This window comes from Hordeum vulgare, chromosome 2H, assembly GCF_904849725.1.
Source record: "Hordeum vulgare subsp. vulgare chromosome 2H, MorexV3_pseudomolecules_assembly, whole genome shotgun sequence".
Taxonomy (NCBI): domain Eukaryota; kingdom Viridiplantae; phylum Streptophyta; class Magnoliopsida; order Poales; family Poaceae; genus Hordeum; species Hordeum vulgare.
This window is the reverse complement of record NC_058519.1, coordinates 374,644,165-374,658,570: the sequence shown is the minus strand read 5'-3', so window position 1 is coordinate 374,658,570 and position 14,406 is coordinate 374,644,165. Positions and strand designations below refer to the sequence as shown.

Genomic DNA, 14,406 nt, shown 5'->3' with positions numbered 1-14,406 from the left:
CGTGAGTTCCTTCTCCGATCGAGGACATGGTGGGTTATGTCTGACGTAGGTAGGTGTTCAGGATCATTCACTTGATCATCAGTAGCTCACGTCCGTTATGCGTAGATCTCCCCCCTCTTATTTATTGTACTCGTAAGTTTAGCCACCAAATATATGCTTAGCCGCTGCTGCAACCTCACCACTTAACCATACCTCACCCAGTAAGCTTTGCTAGTCTTGATACCTTTGGAAATGAGATTGCTGAGTCCCCTGTGGCTCACAGATTACTACAACACCAGTTGCAGGTACAGGTAAAGGTTACTTGACGCGAGCGCGTTGATTGTACATTTGGAGTTGCTTCTTCTTCTTCTTCTTCATCGATCTAGGATGGGGTCCAGGCCGGCAGCCTGGGATAGCAAGGATGGACATCGTTCTTCTTTTGTCGTTTGTTTCCGTCCGTAGTCGGACCCTGCTCTTACTCTTGATGATTATGAAATGTACTGATGTGGCTCTGATGTAGCTTGTGGCGAGTGTAAGCCAATTCTATTATATATCTCTTCTTTTCAGTACATGTACTTGTAACGATATACATTCTTGCGACACGACGAGATGCGCTTCTATCCTTGACGAGGCCCCGTGCCAAATTGAGGATAGGGTCGCATCTTTGGCGTGACAATAACCCTAGTTCCTTTCCAACCTAAGTATGCAATTCTTTCAAATTCCTTCAAACAATCAATTGTGAATTGCCTTATTCTGGTATGAAGAGTTTCAATGATCTTTGGATCAAAAGTAATTCTTTTTGCCACTTAAGGGAATAATTCTGCGAGTCACCCTCCTAAGGTGCCTCGTTATGGTATGAAGGGCAATTTAATCCTCGCTACTTTGAAACCTGGTCACCATCTATTTTAAGCGTAGAATTGTTGCCTACCAATTGAATCTCTGTCATATGCTTCATTTCCTCATTCCTGTTATGTGTTTTGTGTCTCAGCTCAAGGGACGTTCCTACGTCTCATTCTATGAGTTGATCTTGAGTTGCTCGATCTTTGAGGAGACCGAATCTTGTAGAGTCTTCCTGTTCTTTTATCGTCGTTATTAGATGAAGACCTCAAGATAAAGATGTCAAGATCAACATGGTGCAATGAATCATCATTTTTAGGAAGGGCAATTGGATCGTGAAGATTATGATAGCTAGTGTCCCCTGTTATTCCTATCCTACGCTTGAATCTCGGGATGAGATTCTTGTTTAGTGGGGAAGAGTTGTCACAACCCTAGCTTAGCATTGCTTGCCATTGCATACTCATGCATGCATTCTAAATTCAAAAGGATTTGAATTGAGATATGATCAAGTTTCATAAAGAATTTTGTCAAATGACCAAGATAAAAGTTACTACAAACAACTACACGGAAATGTTCCTGATTTTCCAATAAAATATTGGACTCAGATAAAAATGTCAACCAATATTATTGGATCACAGAATCATTTCATATTGGGCATTTGAATTAATTCAACCCTATTTGCATTGGATTTATAAATTCTATAAATAATTTTATAGATCCAATAAATCTGGAAATTGGTGAGTGGTTCTCAATATATTATAAGAGGCCACATATAAATTTTCAGAATTTTATTAAGTGATTTGGTATTTTAAAAAAATCAAAACAAATGTTTGAAATTATAAAACAGGAAATAACAAAAAAATAAAAGAGAGAAAGAACCTTACCTGCTTACTTGGCCCAGGAAGGAGATGGCCCAGCCCACTAGGGGCGAAAGGGTCTTCTTCCACCTCTCGCTAGTAGGCAGAGGCGTGGCGCACGCACGCTCACCCGCAATCACCTCCTGCTTCCACCTCCTGCTCGCCTCCCCCTAAGCTTATCTCCTCGCCTGGAGATGCCCTAGAGCCCCCTCTCTCTTCTCCACCCCTATCTGGTCTCTTCCCCATCTCTGTGCTTCTCCTTCCCCACCGAATCCCAGCGTGGCCGTCGCTGCCGTCCGTCGCAGCCGTAGCCTCCGGCCACCCCTCGCCTTCCCGAGAGGCCCGTTGTCCTCGCAGCATCGCCCTCGACTCCCTGCCAGAAGAATCAAGACCGGGAGCCTCGGAGCGCCGCCACCGCCGCTGTTTTCTTCTCCGGCCACCGGAGCTTCCCGGCGTCGATTCGCCGGCTAGAGGACGACCCCGACCTCCCCGTCACCGCAGATGGAACCGCCGTGAGTTCGCCGTCATTTCCCCTCTCTTTCCATGCTCTCCCGTGCCTCGTAGCCCCACTCCCTGCAACGGCCGAACCCATTCCACCCATCTATGCCTTGAATGGACGCCGATGCCGCAATTCCGGCGAGCCTCCGTCGCTTTGTTGGTCGCCGACGTCGACCTCGCCGGCCCGAGCCACTCCCATGTGGGCCCGGTCGGTCAGGGATTAGTTTAGACCCTAATTAACCACTAATACCCCCAGTCAGTGACAGAGGGCCCCACAGGGGGTCAAAGCCTAGTTAGTCTTAGGTTTGACCGGGGATTAGCCCTGTTTCACTGACTGGTGGGCCCTCGCTGTCAGGTTTGACTTGGCTGACCAGTTGACCTGCTGACGTTAGTGCTGATGCAATAATAGTATTTTGTGTTATAAAATAATTCTAGAAAATGTAGTAAAATTTAAAAAATCATAGAAAATAAAATATAACTCCAAATTAAGTAAATAATATATGAAAAATGATCAAAGAAATTCAAGGAATCTGATTATGGCATTTTCATGCATGTTTGAGAAAGTTAACATCACCAAGTAGGCAAAATGATGATTGGGGTAAATTTAATAAATAGTTTGGAGTTGGAATTTGGTATATATTTGAATTCCACTTCAATTAATAAGACCAAACATTGAGCTAGGAAACTCAGTACCTCAATATGCCATCTTCATGCATGATAAAACAAGTTATGCATGAGCATCAGGTCGAATCAATTAAAAGGATATCTGAAAAATACCTTGTTTGAAGTGATATTTGAATTTTGATTCAGGCTAGCTTCAACTTAAGAAATGGTACCTACATTAGCCATGCCACATTTCATTTTCATGTCATGATCATGCATCATAGTGTTGCATTTTTGTGAAGTAAATATTACTCTTTTTGTGTTTGTCGGTGTTGTTCCCTCTCGGTAGATGATGGTTTCGATGATGTGATCATTGACATTGATGAAGACTCATGGGTATCTTCAGAACTGTCGGGCAAGCAAACCCCCTTGAGAATATTTATATAAACCCACTCTCTCGCTCCTGCTCTCTTTTATTGCATTAGGACAATCACAATTCAACTTTTACCTGTTCCGGCAGTTGAACCCATTCCTCTGCATGACCTGATTTTGCCACATTAAATAGTTGAAACCACTTAGCATGAGTAGTAACTGCTTGAGCCTTGTTGTGCTTACTCATCTATGATTGCTTACGGTGCCCGCTATGCTTAGAGTCATGTCGGGTCTGATCCATCTGGACGATGAATCGGAATGGTTGTGTTCATGTTCTACAGTGTGAGAGTAAAGGTGTGAATCCGATTTGGTAAAGCTAGCGGTGAGAGGCCATGTAGGAGTACATGGTGGGTTGTCTCATTGGGATCGTCCTTAAGAACTGAGTTCTGTGTATGTTATCCAAGACAAGATACTACCACACATTGGGATACTTAATTGACCCTCTTGGCTTATTAATCGCCTAGATCTATGTCCAGGAGTTGCAACTAGTTTCTGGTGTTTGTAGGAAAAGTGTTGGCGGCCGTGTTTAGCTCTGCCTGACGGGGTAGGCTTCAGTGCGGTAGATACACAGTGGCATGGTGTACCAAGTGTCACCCGGATGGTGGGCTTGGAAACCATGCGCACATCGTTTGGTGCCGTAGAGGAAACCTCGGCCGGACTTCCTTGTGGGTTCAGTCTCAAATATGCGATAAAGCTGGACTAGGGTCTTGTGTGGTTAACAGTCGTGGCCGACACCCACAACAGTGCTTCCGCTTGACGGTTGCCGAGATGCATGACGTGCATATGGTGCTAAGTGGTGAGAGCATGTGTGATGACGTATACCCCTGCATGGTGATTTAATCTATTCGAATAGCCGCGTCCTTGGATATGGACTACTTAGAAACGTTACGTGGTACATAGACAAATTAAATGGATGCTCAAAAACATGCAAGATAAGTGTGAGTGCTATGGATGGCTTTCTTGTAGGGAGACGAGAGTGGATCCATGGTGGTGTATTGATTGGTGAATATGTGGACTCGTGTGCGCTATCCCACCTCAAAGAAAGAACTTGTAGTAGTAGTACAGGTTAGCCAAGAGTAAAAGCTAGCTTGCTGCAATCAAACCGCACAATCCTTTCATTGATACTGATGCATATGTAGATAGTTCTGATGTAAGTCTTGTTGGGTACCTTTGTACTCACAATTGCTGTATTTATGTTTTTGCAGAGAAGATTTTAGTCTCATTAGAGGTTTCTACACGATGTGTTCAATGTTGACCGGAATAGCTTGGGGATCCCAGACAGAGGTCTGGCTCCTTCGGTAGGGTCGTGGTAGCTTTTCAGGATCCTCCAGCCATTTTTAGTAGATGTGTGTAACGAGACATGTTTTGCTTCCGCTTGATGCTTGTATGACTTGAGTGTAGGGTCGTGTGACCCCTGTTTGTAATATCATACTATGTTCACTCTTATGAGTCTTTAATAAAAAGCTTGAGTCATAGTGTTATGTTGTGATGCCATGTTGTATCTACACATATCGTGCATATTGTGTGTATGTTATGAAATGCATTATATATGTGGGATTCGACACCTAGTTGTGTGCCTTTAGTAGTACTCTTTATGGGGAAATGCCTCTTTGTGCTTCCACCGAGCTTTGGTAGCTTTCTACTGCTCCGGACACATTGATTGACCGGCATGTATCCTTCTTTGCTGCTGTGTCTGTCCCTTCGGGGAAATGTCACGCGGTGTAATGGTGTCCTTGTAGCTTGCTATGACTCGTCTACACACGCTGATGACCAACACCTGCTTTGCTGGGTTATGTATGCCTGTCCGTGTATGGATGTACCACTTGGGTTTATAACTAGTCATGTCGACCCAGGTTCTTTGTCGTTTGAATGCTAGCGACACATTCATATACGTGAGCCAAAAGACGCAAACGTTTCTGGGCAAGGTAAGGTGGCAGCCGTGGAGTTTACCGTGCGTGAGGCCGCAAAGTGATGTGATGTGTTACGGGCTGGGTTCTTACATTTTAGGATCGGGGTCCTGACAGGAACCTTCACCGAATCATAGCTCGGGTGATGTCCCTAGAGAACCTGCCAGGTATTAGAGAACCTGGCATCCAACGCAGCCATGTAGCGACAGACGTGCTCGTCCTCCTCCCTGACACGACGACGTTCCATCTCCGTGGGGGGCAGCTCCCTCGGCACCGATAATGGCCCACGCGATCGCCGCCAAAGAAGCTCCGGGTCGTCGATGAGACCGGGATTCCTCACCAAGGTGCGCCCCCCGGAAGGTAGCACCTCCTAGTGCCAGCCCGGCGGAGCCCAGTCCCGGACATGCTGGCACCTATCAAGAAGGCTCTTGCTGACCACTCGACGACGAGGATGCAGGCCGGGCATCGTCGACGTCGAGACAAATTCCTTTGAGAAAATTTTCTTATTGTTTAATGTTTTACTTTCTAGTTATCATTTATACAATAATCATCTCATTTGAATTTAGCTAGCGCCCACTACCTATTTTTCTCAACATGCAAGTATGACACCAAATATACAATAATAAAACACAATATATATATATATTGCAAATATTTCCGCAAGAACAATCGGGGCTTGAGCAAATATTTTGCAAATATACAAGAATCATATCCTAGAAAGAACCCTAGGCTCAGGGCGGGGGCGGCGACGGCGATGGGCTCGGGGGCGGTGACAGCGACGGGCTCGAGGGCGGCGACGATGACGGGCTGGGGGCAGGGGCGGCGACAGCGACGGGCTCGGGGGCGGCGACGACGACGGGCTTGGGGACGGTGGCGACGACGAGGAGGAATGGATCGGCGGCGGCGGCGAGGGCAAATGGGAGAGGTTGCGGAAAATTCGATAACTCTCGCCTTATATGCGAAAAACTGTTGCCCTGGTTCGAGCATCAAACGGCGACTAAAGGTCAATTTTCAGCAGCCTAACAGGCGGGAAGAAGAGACCTTTAGTCCCGGTTTGTGTCGCAAACCGACACTAAAGGGCGTCGTTGGTCCCGATTTGTACCACCAACTGACACGAAAGGATGTCTTTGGTCCCGGTTGGTGCCACAAACCGACACGAATGCCTTGTGCCTGCCACAACCGAGGTGTTTGGTGAAGAACCACCAAAACATGATCTATTCTTCACATGATTCGGCAAAACCCTAGCGCCGCCAACCCTATATAATCTCCTCCCCAACCATGCCGCCAACTTTCCCCCGCCCATAGCCTCCAACCCCTCCCCCAACCCGAAACCCATCAGCGGCGGCGCACGCGAGGAGAGCAGAAGGAAGATGGTGAAGTTCCTGAAGCCGGGCAAGGCGGTAATCCTGCTGTAGGGCAGGTACGCCGAAAAGAAGGCGGTGATCGTGCACGTGTTCGAGGAGGGCACCCGCGATCGCCCCTACAGGCACTGCCTGGTCGCCGGCCTGGCCAAATACCCGAAGAAGGTGATACGCAAGGACTCGTCCAAGAAGACGACCAAGAAGTCCCGAGTCAAGGTCTTCCTCAAGCTTGTCAACTTCACCCACCTCATGATTCTACATGATTCCACATGATTCGACATGATTCAAGAAATTCGAACAAGATCTATTCTTGACATGATTCGACATGATTCAAGAAATTCCAACAAGATCTATTCTTCACATGATTCTTAAATGATTCAAGAAATTCCAACAAGATCTATTGTTCACATGATTCGATATGATTCAAGAAATGCCAACAAGATCTATTCTTTACATGATTCGACATGATTCAAGAAATTCCAACAAGATCTATTCTTCACATGTTTTGACATGATTCGACATGATTCAAGAAATTCCAACAAGATCTATTCTTCACATGATTCGGCATGATTCGACATGATTCAAGAAATTCCAACAAGATCTATTCTTCACATTATTGGACATGATTCAAGAAATGCCAACAAGATCTATTCTTCACATGATTCGACATGATTCAAGAAATTACAAGAAGATCTGTTCTTCACATGATTCAACAAATGAAACATAGCATCTCATATAGATCCACACTAAAAACAGAGTCTTCATGAACCATTCAAGGCCACATCATCAATTTTCAACAGTTCCTCAATTCATTTGGTATTTTTCATGCGTTTACTGATTTTTTAGAGCTAAATGACCGAGAAATTGAAAAGCAGTACAAATGAACTCTTAATAGGTTGAAAGATGGCATGGTATCATCATTTCACCCACATAGCATGTGCTAAAATGTTAAAAGGGTTGCCACAAAAACAGGATGCACTTCGTGTACAAATCGGACAATCTCTTTCGAAGTATGAGGGTTTCATACGAAAACTCATCCGTTACAAAAGGCATTTCATTTTTTCGAACTCATTTGAACTCCAGACTTTTTGTGTGTTCAAAATGAACCATTCAAGGCCACATCATCAATTTTCAACACTTTGCGACTTCATTTGGTATTTTTCATGCTTTTACTGATTTTTTTTGGAGCTAAATGACCCAGAAATTGAAAAGCACTACAAATGAACTCTTAGTAGGTTGAAAGTGGGCATGGTATCATCATTTCACCCACATAGCATGTGAGAGGGTTGCCGCAAAAACTGGATGCACTTCGTGTACAAATCGGACAATCTCTTTTGAAGTATGATGGTTTCATACGAGAACTCATGTGTTACAAAAGGAATTTCATTTTTTTGAACTTATTTGACCTCCAGACTTTTTGTGTGTTCAAAATGAACCATTCAAGGCCACATCATCCATTTTCAACACTTTCTGACTTCATTTGGTATTTTTCATTCTTTTATTGATTGTTCGGAACTAAATGACCTAGAAATTGAAAAGCACTACAAATAAACTCTTAATAGGTTGAAAGTTGGCATGGTTTCATCATTTCACCCACACAGCATGTGCTAAAAAGTTGAGAGGGTTGCCGCAAAAACTGAATGCACTTCGTGTCAAATCGGACAATCTCTTTCGAAGTATGAGGGTTTCATACGAAAACACATCTGTCACAAAAGGCATTTCGTTATTTCGAACTTATTTCATTTTTCCCGATTTGTACCACGAACCGACACGAAAGGATGTCTTTGGTCCTGGTTGGTGCCACAAACCGACACGAATGGCCTGTGCCTGCCACGACCGAGGTGTTTGTTGAAGAACCACCAAAAACAAGACCTATTCTTCACATGATTGGGCGAAACCCTAGCGCCGCCAACCCTATATAATCTCCTCCCCAACCACGCCGCCAGATTTCCCCTGCCCACAGCCTCCAACCCCTCCGCCAATCCTAAACCCATCGGCGGCGGCACATCGCGAGGAGAGGAGAAGGAAGATGGTGAAGTTCCTGAAGCCGGGCAAGGCGGTGATCCTGCTGCAGGGCAGGTACGCTGGGAAGAAGGTGGTGATTGTGTGAGTGTTCGAGGAGGGCACCCGCGACCGCCCCTACGGGTACTGCCTGGTCGTCGGCCTGGCCAAATACCCGAAGAAGGTGATCCGCAAGGACTCAGACAAGAAGACGGCCAAGAAGTCTCGCGTAAAGGTCTTCCTCAAGCTCGTCAACTTCACCCACCTCATGCCCACGCGCTACACCCTCGACATTGACCTCAAGAAGGTGGTCTCCAGCGGCCCGACTCCCTCACCACCAAGGACAAGAAGCTCACCGCCACCAAGTCCGCCAAGGCCAAGCTCGAGGAGAGCTTCAAGACCGGCAGGAACAGGTGGGTCTTCACCAAGCTCTGCATGATTCGACATGATTCATGAAATGCCAACAAGATCTATTCTTCACATGATTCGACATGATTTGACATGATTCCACATGATTCAAGAAATTCCAACAAGATCTATTCTTCACATGGTTCGACATGATTCGACTTGATTCAAGAAATTCCAACAAGATCTATTCTTCACATGATTCGACATGATTCAATAAATGCCAACAAGATCTATTCTTCACATAATTCGACATGATTCAAGAAATGCCAACAAGATCTATTCTTCACATGATTCAACATGATTCCACATGATTCAACATGATTCAAGAAATTCCAACAAGATCTATTCTTCACATGATTCGACATGATTCGACATGGTTCCAGATGATTCGACATGATTGAAGAAATTCCAACAAGATCTGTTCTTCACATGATTCGATATGATTCAAAACTAGATGCACTTCGTGTACAAATCGGACAATCTCTTTCAAAGTATGAGGGTTTCATACGAAAACTCATCTGTTAGAAAAGGCATTTCATTTTTTCGAACTTATTTCATTTTTTCCACATTGGTGCGTGTATTAAAAACCATTACAGCATATCATGAATAGAGAAGTGACCAAATTAATAGAAATTCATCATCACATTAAAGGCAAAGTACAGTAGTGACCAAAATAAATACATAACGTTCTTACATAGTTCTCATTATTGAACAACATATAGCTCTCCAGAGCATCTAATTAGAACATACATTGAAACTACTAAATTTAAATGCAACAACAAATGCGATCATAAGCGCAACTAAGGTCCAAATTGATCCAACGGCATAATGATACCAAGCCTCCGTATGAATGGCATGTTTTCTAATGTTTCTAATCTTCAAGCGCATTGCATTCATCTTGATCTTGTGATCGTCACGCACATTGGCAACATCCAACTCCAATATCATCTTCTCCTCTTCAACTCTTTGTAATTTTTCTTTCAAGTTACTCTTTTCTTTTTCAACCAAATTTAACTTCTCGGCAAGAATTTGTATGTCGGTTCGAATTTCTGGTTCACATACCTCCTAGATAAAAAAATATATGTCACGTTGGTCGGCATAATTGTCATCAACACTAAATAAAACAAATAGTTATAAAACATAGTATATACCACAGCTGAATCATAGATAGGACGAGGGCCGACGGAGGCGGATACGAAAACCATCGCACTATATAATAACAAACAATAATAGAAGTAAGAAAATTACACAAGTATCTATCTAAATCATACAAGTAAGAACTTTTTTCTTTAAGAAAGAAGATAAGAAGAAGAGACTAACCACGGTGGTGCCGACGCCGAGATGGGCACGGGCGATTGACGGCGGTGAGGACGGGACGGGACATGGACAGATCGCTAAAGCTACACAAAACTAGAGGAAAATCGAGCTTGGACAAGGAGATTAGAGGGGAGAAAGCTTAAGTGTGGCTTGGGCATTTCATCGAACACCTCATGTGCATAGGAGGTGAGCTAGAGCACCACAAAGCTCTCCCACGGCTGGCCAAAAAAACAGAGCAATGCACTGCTCTCTCATGGGCACGGGGTATATATAGGCAAATCATTGGTCCCGGTTTGCGGACGGAACCGAGACTAAAGTTCAACATAGGGTCCCGGTTCCAGCCAAAAACCGGGACCAATGGTTGTGGGCCAGGAGCGAGGCACATTCGTCCTGGTTCGTGTGTGGAACCGGAACCAAAGGGGCCATACGAACCTGGGCCAATGGCCCACGAGGCCCGGCCGGTGCCCTGGCCTTACAAACCGGGACCGATGCCCCCATGGGTCCCGGTTTGTAAGTGAACCGGGACTAATGGAATTTCATCAAGTGGTCAAAAGCCCTCTTTTCTACTAAGTGATGGTGTTCACTAGTGATGTCTCTCTCCCAAAAGATGATAAACAACTATGCTTGGGTAAACAAATCACAGTTGGGCAATTGACAGAATTACGATCGCAGCGCAATGCTAATTATGCTACTTGGTAGTTAGAGGTTCAATAGTAATTGGCAATACGCCAAGACAAGTAGACCGTTTATTCAGCAACATCTACTTAATAATCATCTACCTTGAGATATCTATCCAGAACATCTCTCCGGTATTACGTTGCGAGCCCCACCCAAAGTGTAAACTCAAAGCAACGGACAACTGCATTTACGAACTATGCGTAAGGTAAACAATCCTTGCAACCGTGGTCACAAGAACCGTTGTTTTCTCCCTGGTGGAAACAAGCACATCCCCAAGTGTCATGTTTCTGTCACTCAAGCTAGACATCGAGGGGCATGAACCCACAATCATGCATAACGCTCCCTCTTGGAGTTACAATCTACTACTTGGTCAAAGCAATAAAAAGCAACGGAGAACATGCATGAATCACTAAGGAACATAATATAAAAGGAAAATCAAATATATAACTCATAACAATCTGAACATAATCTCATAATCCATCGGATCCCAACAAACCGAGCATAGCAATAGCAAGAGAATTACATAGATGCCTTGATCATGTAGGGAAGCTCACAAGGACTAACCATTGAAGCACAAGATTGGAGATAGGACATCACATAACTACTGGTCATGGACTCATGGTCCAAGGAGGACTACTCACGGCATGTGTGGGAAGCGTCCATGGCGGTGGAGAATCTCCCGGAGGTCAATCCTCCCTCCTACAGGGTGCCGGGAAGAGGTCTCTTGACGCTCCCGATCTCAGAAGCGCTCCGGCGGCGGAACGATGGAGAAATTCGCAATTCCAGAAAGTGTGCAAGGGTTTCCTCTCGAGACTCTATATATAGGCCAAAGGAGGGCACCGAAGGAGGTGGGACCCACCCAGGCGACCTCCTGGCGCGGCCTAGGGCATGGCCGCGTGGGAGGACCCTGGCCCCCCTCTGGCCCATCTTCGGTGATTCAGAAGCTTCTGTTTTGCTGATTATATATATATTTTTCCTGGAATCTTTCGGGCTTCGGAAAATTGGGTAAAAGCCCGTGCAAAATAGACATCACCCGACATAAACTGGCACTAGATGCACTGAGTTAGTAGGTTAGTACAAATATGTGTAAAATGATATAGAAGTGTAGCAAAGCATATAACAATGTCACCCAAAAGATCATGGAACAAGCAGAAATTATAGATACGTTTGGGACGTATCAACATCCCCAAGGTTAATTTCTGCTCGTCCTCGAGTAGATAAATGATAACACAACAATTTCTGTGGTAACATGTTAACACACACATAAGAACTTCAAAGTAAAGCAAGTGAGATATGCAATTCAAGTCAAGGCAATAACAAGCAAGAGTCTATATCTAGTATTGAATTTAGCAAAGTAAGAACATAAAGGTGCAACAGCTCTCGCTCTCCGTGACTCGAATGTCTCCAAATGGTGTTTGCGTGCAAGAAGTGGGTGATGGGTTGAGATCATAAAATATTATTTTTTAATTGAGAACTCAATGTACTAAATCTCACACTTAGTCTCCTTCAGATTCTTATTTTGACTCATCCCCAGACCACTAGTCAGGCACAAGTGAAAATGATTCTCTCGCTTTTGACTTTGAGCACTCATGCAATGGAAGGGCGTAAGCAAGATATGTTGGCACTTAGAATGGAAAATAGAATAATGATGGGCAGGTAGACAAAAAGGTGCAAAAGTCTCACATCAACGATGACAACCATAGGCGAGAGAAGGCTAAATGATAGACATGATGTGAGGAGTAGGGATTGCCATGTAACGGATGCACATATGAGCTAAGGTAAGCTCTCCAATGGAACTAGTGGGGGTCCATCCAACTTGTTTGCTCATGAAGACCTAGAGGTCATTTGAGGAGGCTCATCATTGGAATATGCAAACCAAGTTTTATAGTGTAAGGGTCCCCACATAGTTACACATGAATGATAATCTCTATGTAGTACAAATATAGCAATGGAGTACGAGTGTGGATCTTTCAAAAGGAATAGTAGTGTTGCCCCTTCTCTCTTTTTATTTCTTTTTTATTTTTCTCTTTTTTTAATTTTTTGTGGCCTCTTTGGCTCTTTCTTTTTATCTCTCATTTGTTCTCTTTGGGATCTTTTGTTTGTCCTCTTTGGGATCTTTCCTCTCTTAAGGGAAACACTCTATGTTTTACATGAATAAAAGAAAAATCATCACACTTTATAAGAAGTACTCAACATAAAGACAAGTGAAAAATTATCATGATGTATGCAAATGTATGCCTCTGCCAGTGTAGCAGGATATGCAATGATACTAGCGCGTCATGTAGCAGTAATAAGGGCAAGGCCCAACTATCATGCGGCTCTATGATCAAGAAAAAACATGTATGATATTAAGATCAAGTCATGAGATGGTGGATGTTGCATGGCAATGTATTTCAGAAAGGCTATGGAAATGCCTTAATAGGTAGGTATGGTGGATGTTTTGAGGAAAGATATAATGAGGCTTATGTATGACAGAGTGTATCATGTCATGGGTTTGGATGCACCGACGGAGTTTGCACCAACTCTCAATGTGAGAACGGGCCATGCACGGTACCGAAGAGGCTAGCAAAATATGGATGGTGGAGGTGCCAACAATCGAATACTCACGTTAGTCCGAAGAACTCATACACTTATTATCGGTAAATCTCTATCTCGTTAGGAAATTCACAAAGAGACACGTACCCCGAGGAGGAGTGTTTGGGGGTTTGGTTATCCTTGCGCATCCTCGACTCATGGTAACGTGAAGGTACTCTATATATTCCAACCCCTCTAGAGGTTAGCAATCAATTTAATAGCTAGAGCTCTCAACTAATTTTTAGTTTTTGAAAAACACACGGATTTCCCAAAATATGACACCTATCACTAATAGGCTCGAGATCCTGGCACCAATAGTCCAAACATTACTCAGATCAATAACTCAAAACTATTGCAAGTTACTACTATACTTAAATAGCAACCTCAGTTACCTACTCATGCAAGACACACAACTCAGTGCAACGAGCCAACTCTCTAAACAAGATAAGCATGATAACTCAAGAGATTTGCAGAAGCAACTTAAATAATAGCTCTTAAAAAAGATAAGCATGATAACTAAGAGCTAAGCATGATAGTAGCTACGAAAAATGAAGAACCCACAAAAAGATAAGCATGAAAACCAAAGTTGTGTTCTAGAGTGGAATGTAGCGTGTCTCTCTTCCAAACAAGGTAGGCTAGGTTACGACTTGTTATTAACAACAACAAAAACTAAAACGAACTAAAAATTAAAGAGCGAGACGCTCCAAGCATAGCACATATCATATGAAGTGATAAAAATATAGCATGGAGATGGACGAACTGATGATTGTTGATAGAGAAGGGGATGCACGGGGGCATCCCCAAGCTTAGACGCTTGAGTCTCCTTGATTATTTCTTGGGGTGCATGGGGGCATAACCAAACTTGGGTGCTTAACACTCATGTATCTTATTTCATCATCTCTCCCATCGCATACTTGAAAACTCCCTTCATACGAAACTCAACATAAGCTGATT

The 14,406-nt window shown here is 43.9% G+C and overlaps 1 pseudogene; it reads left to right on the top strand.

The window, feature by feature from the left end:
* The first annotated feature begins 8,503 nt into the window (after nt 1-8,503).
* LOC123427388 lies at nt 8,504-8,931 on the top strand (annotated as a pseudogene).
* The last annotated feature ends 5,475 nt before the right edge of the window (nt 8,932-14,406 follow it).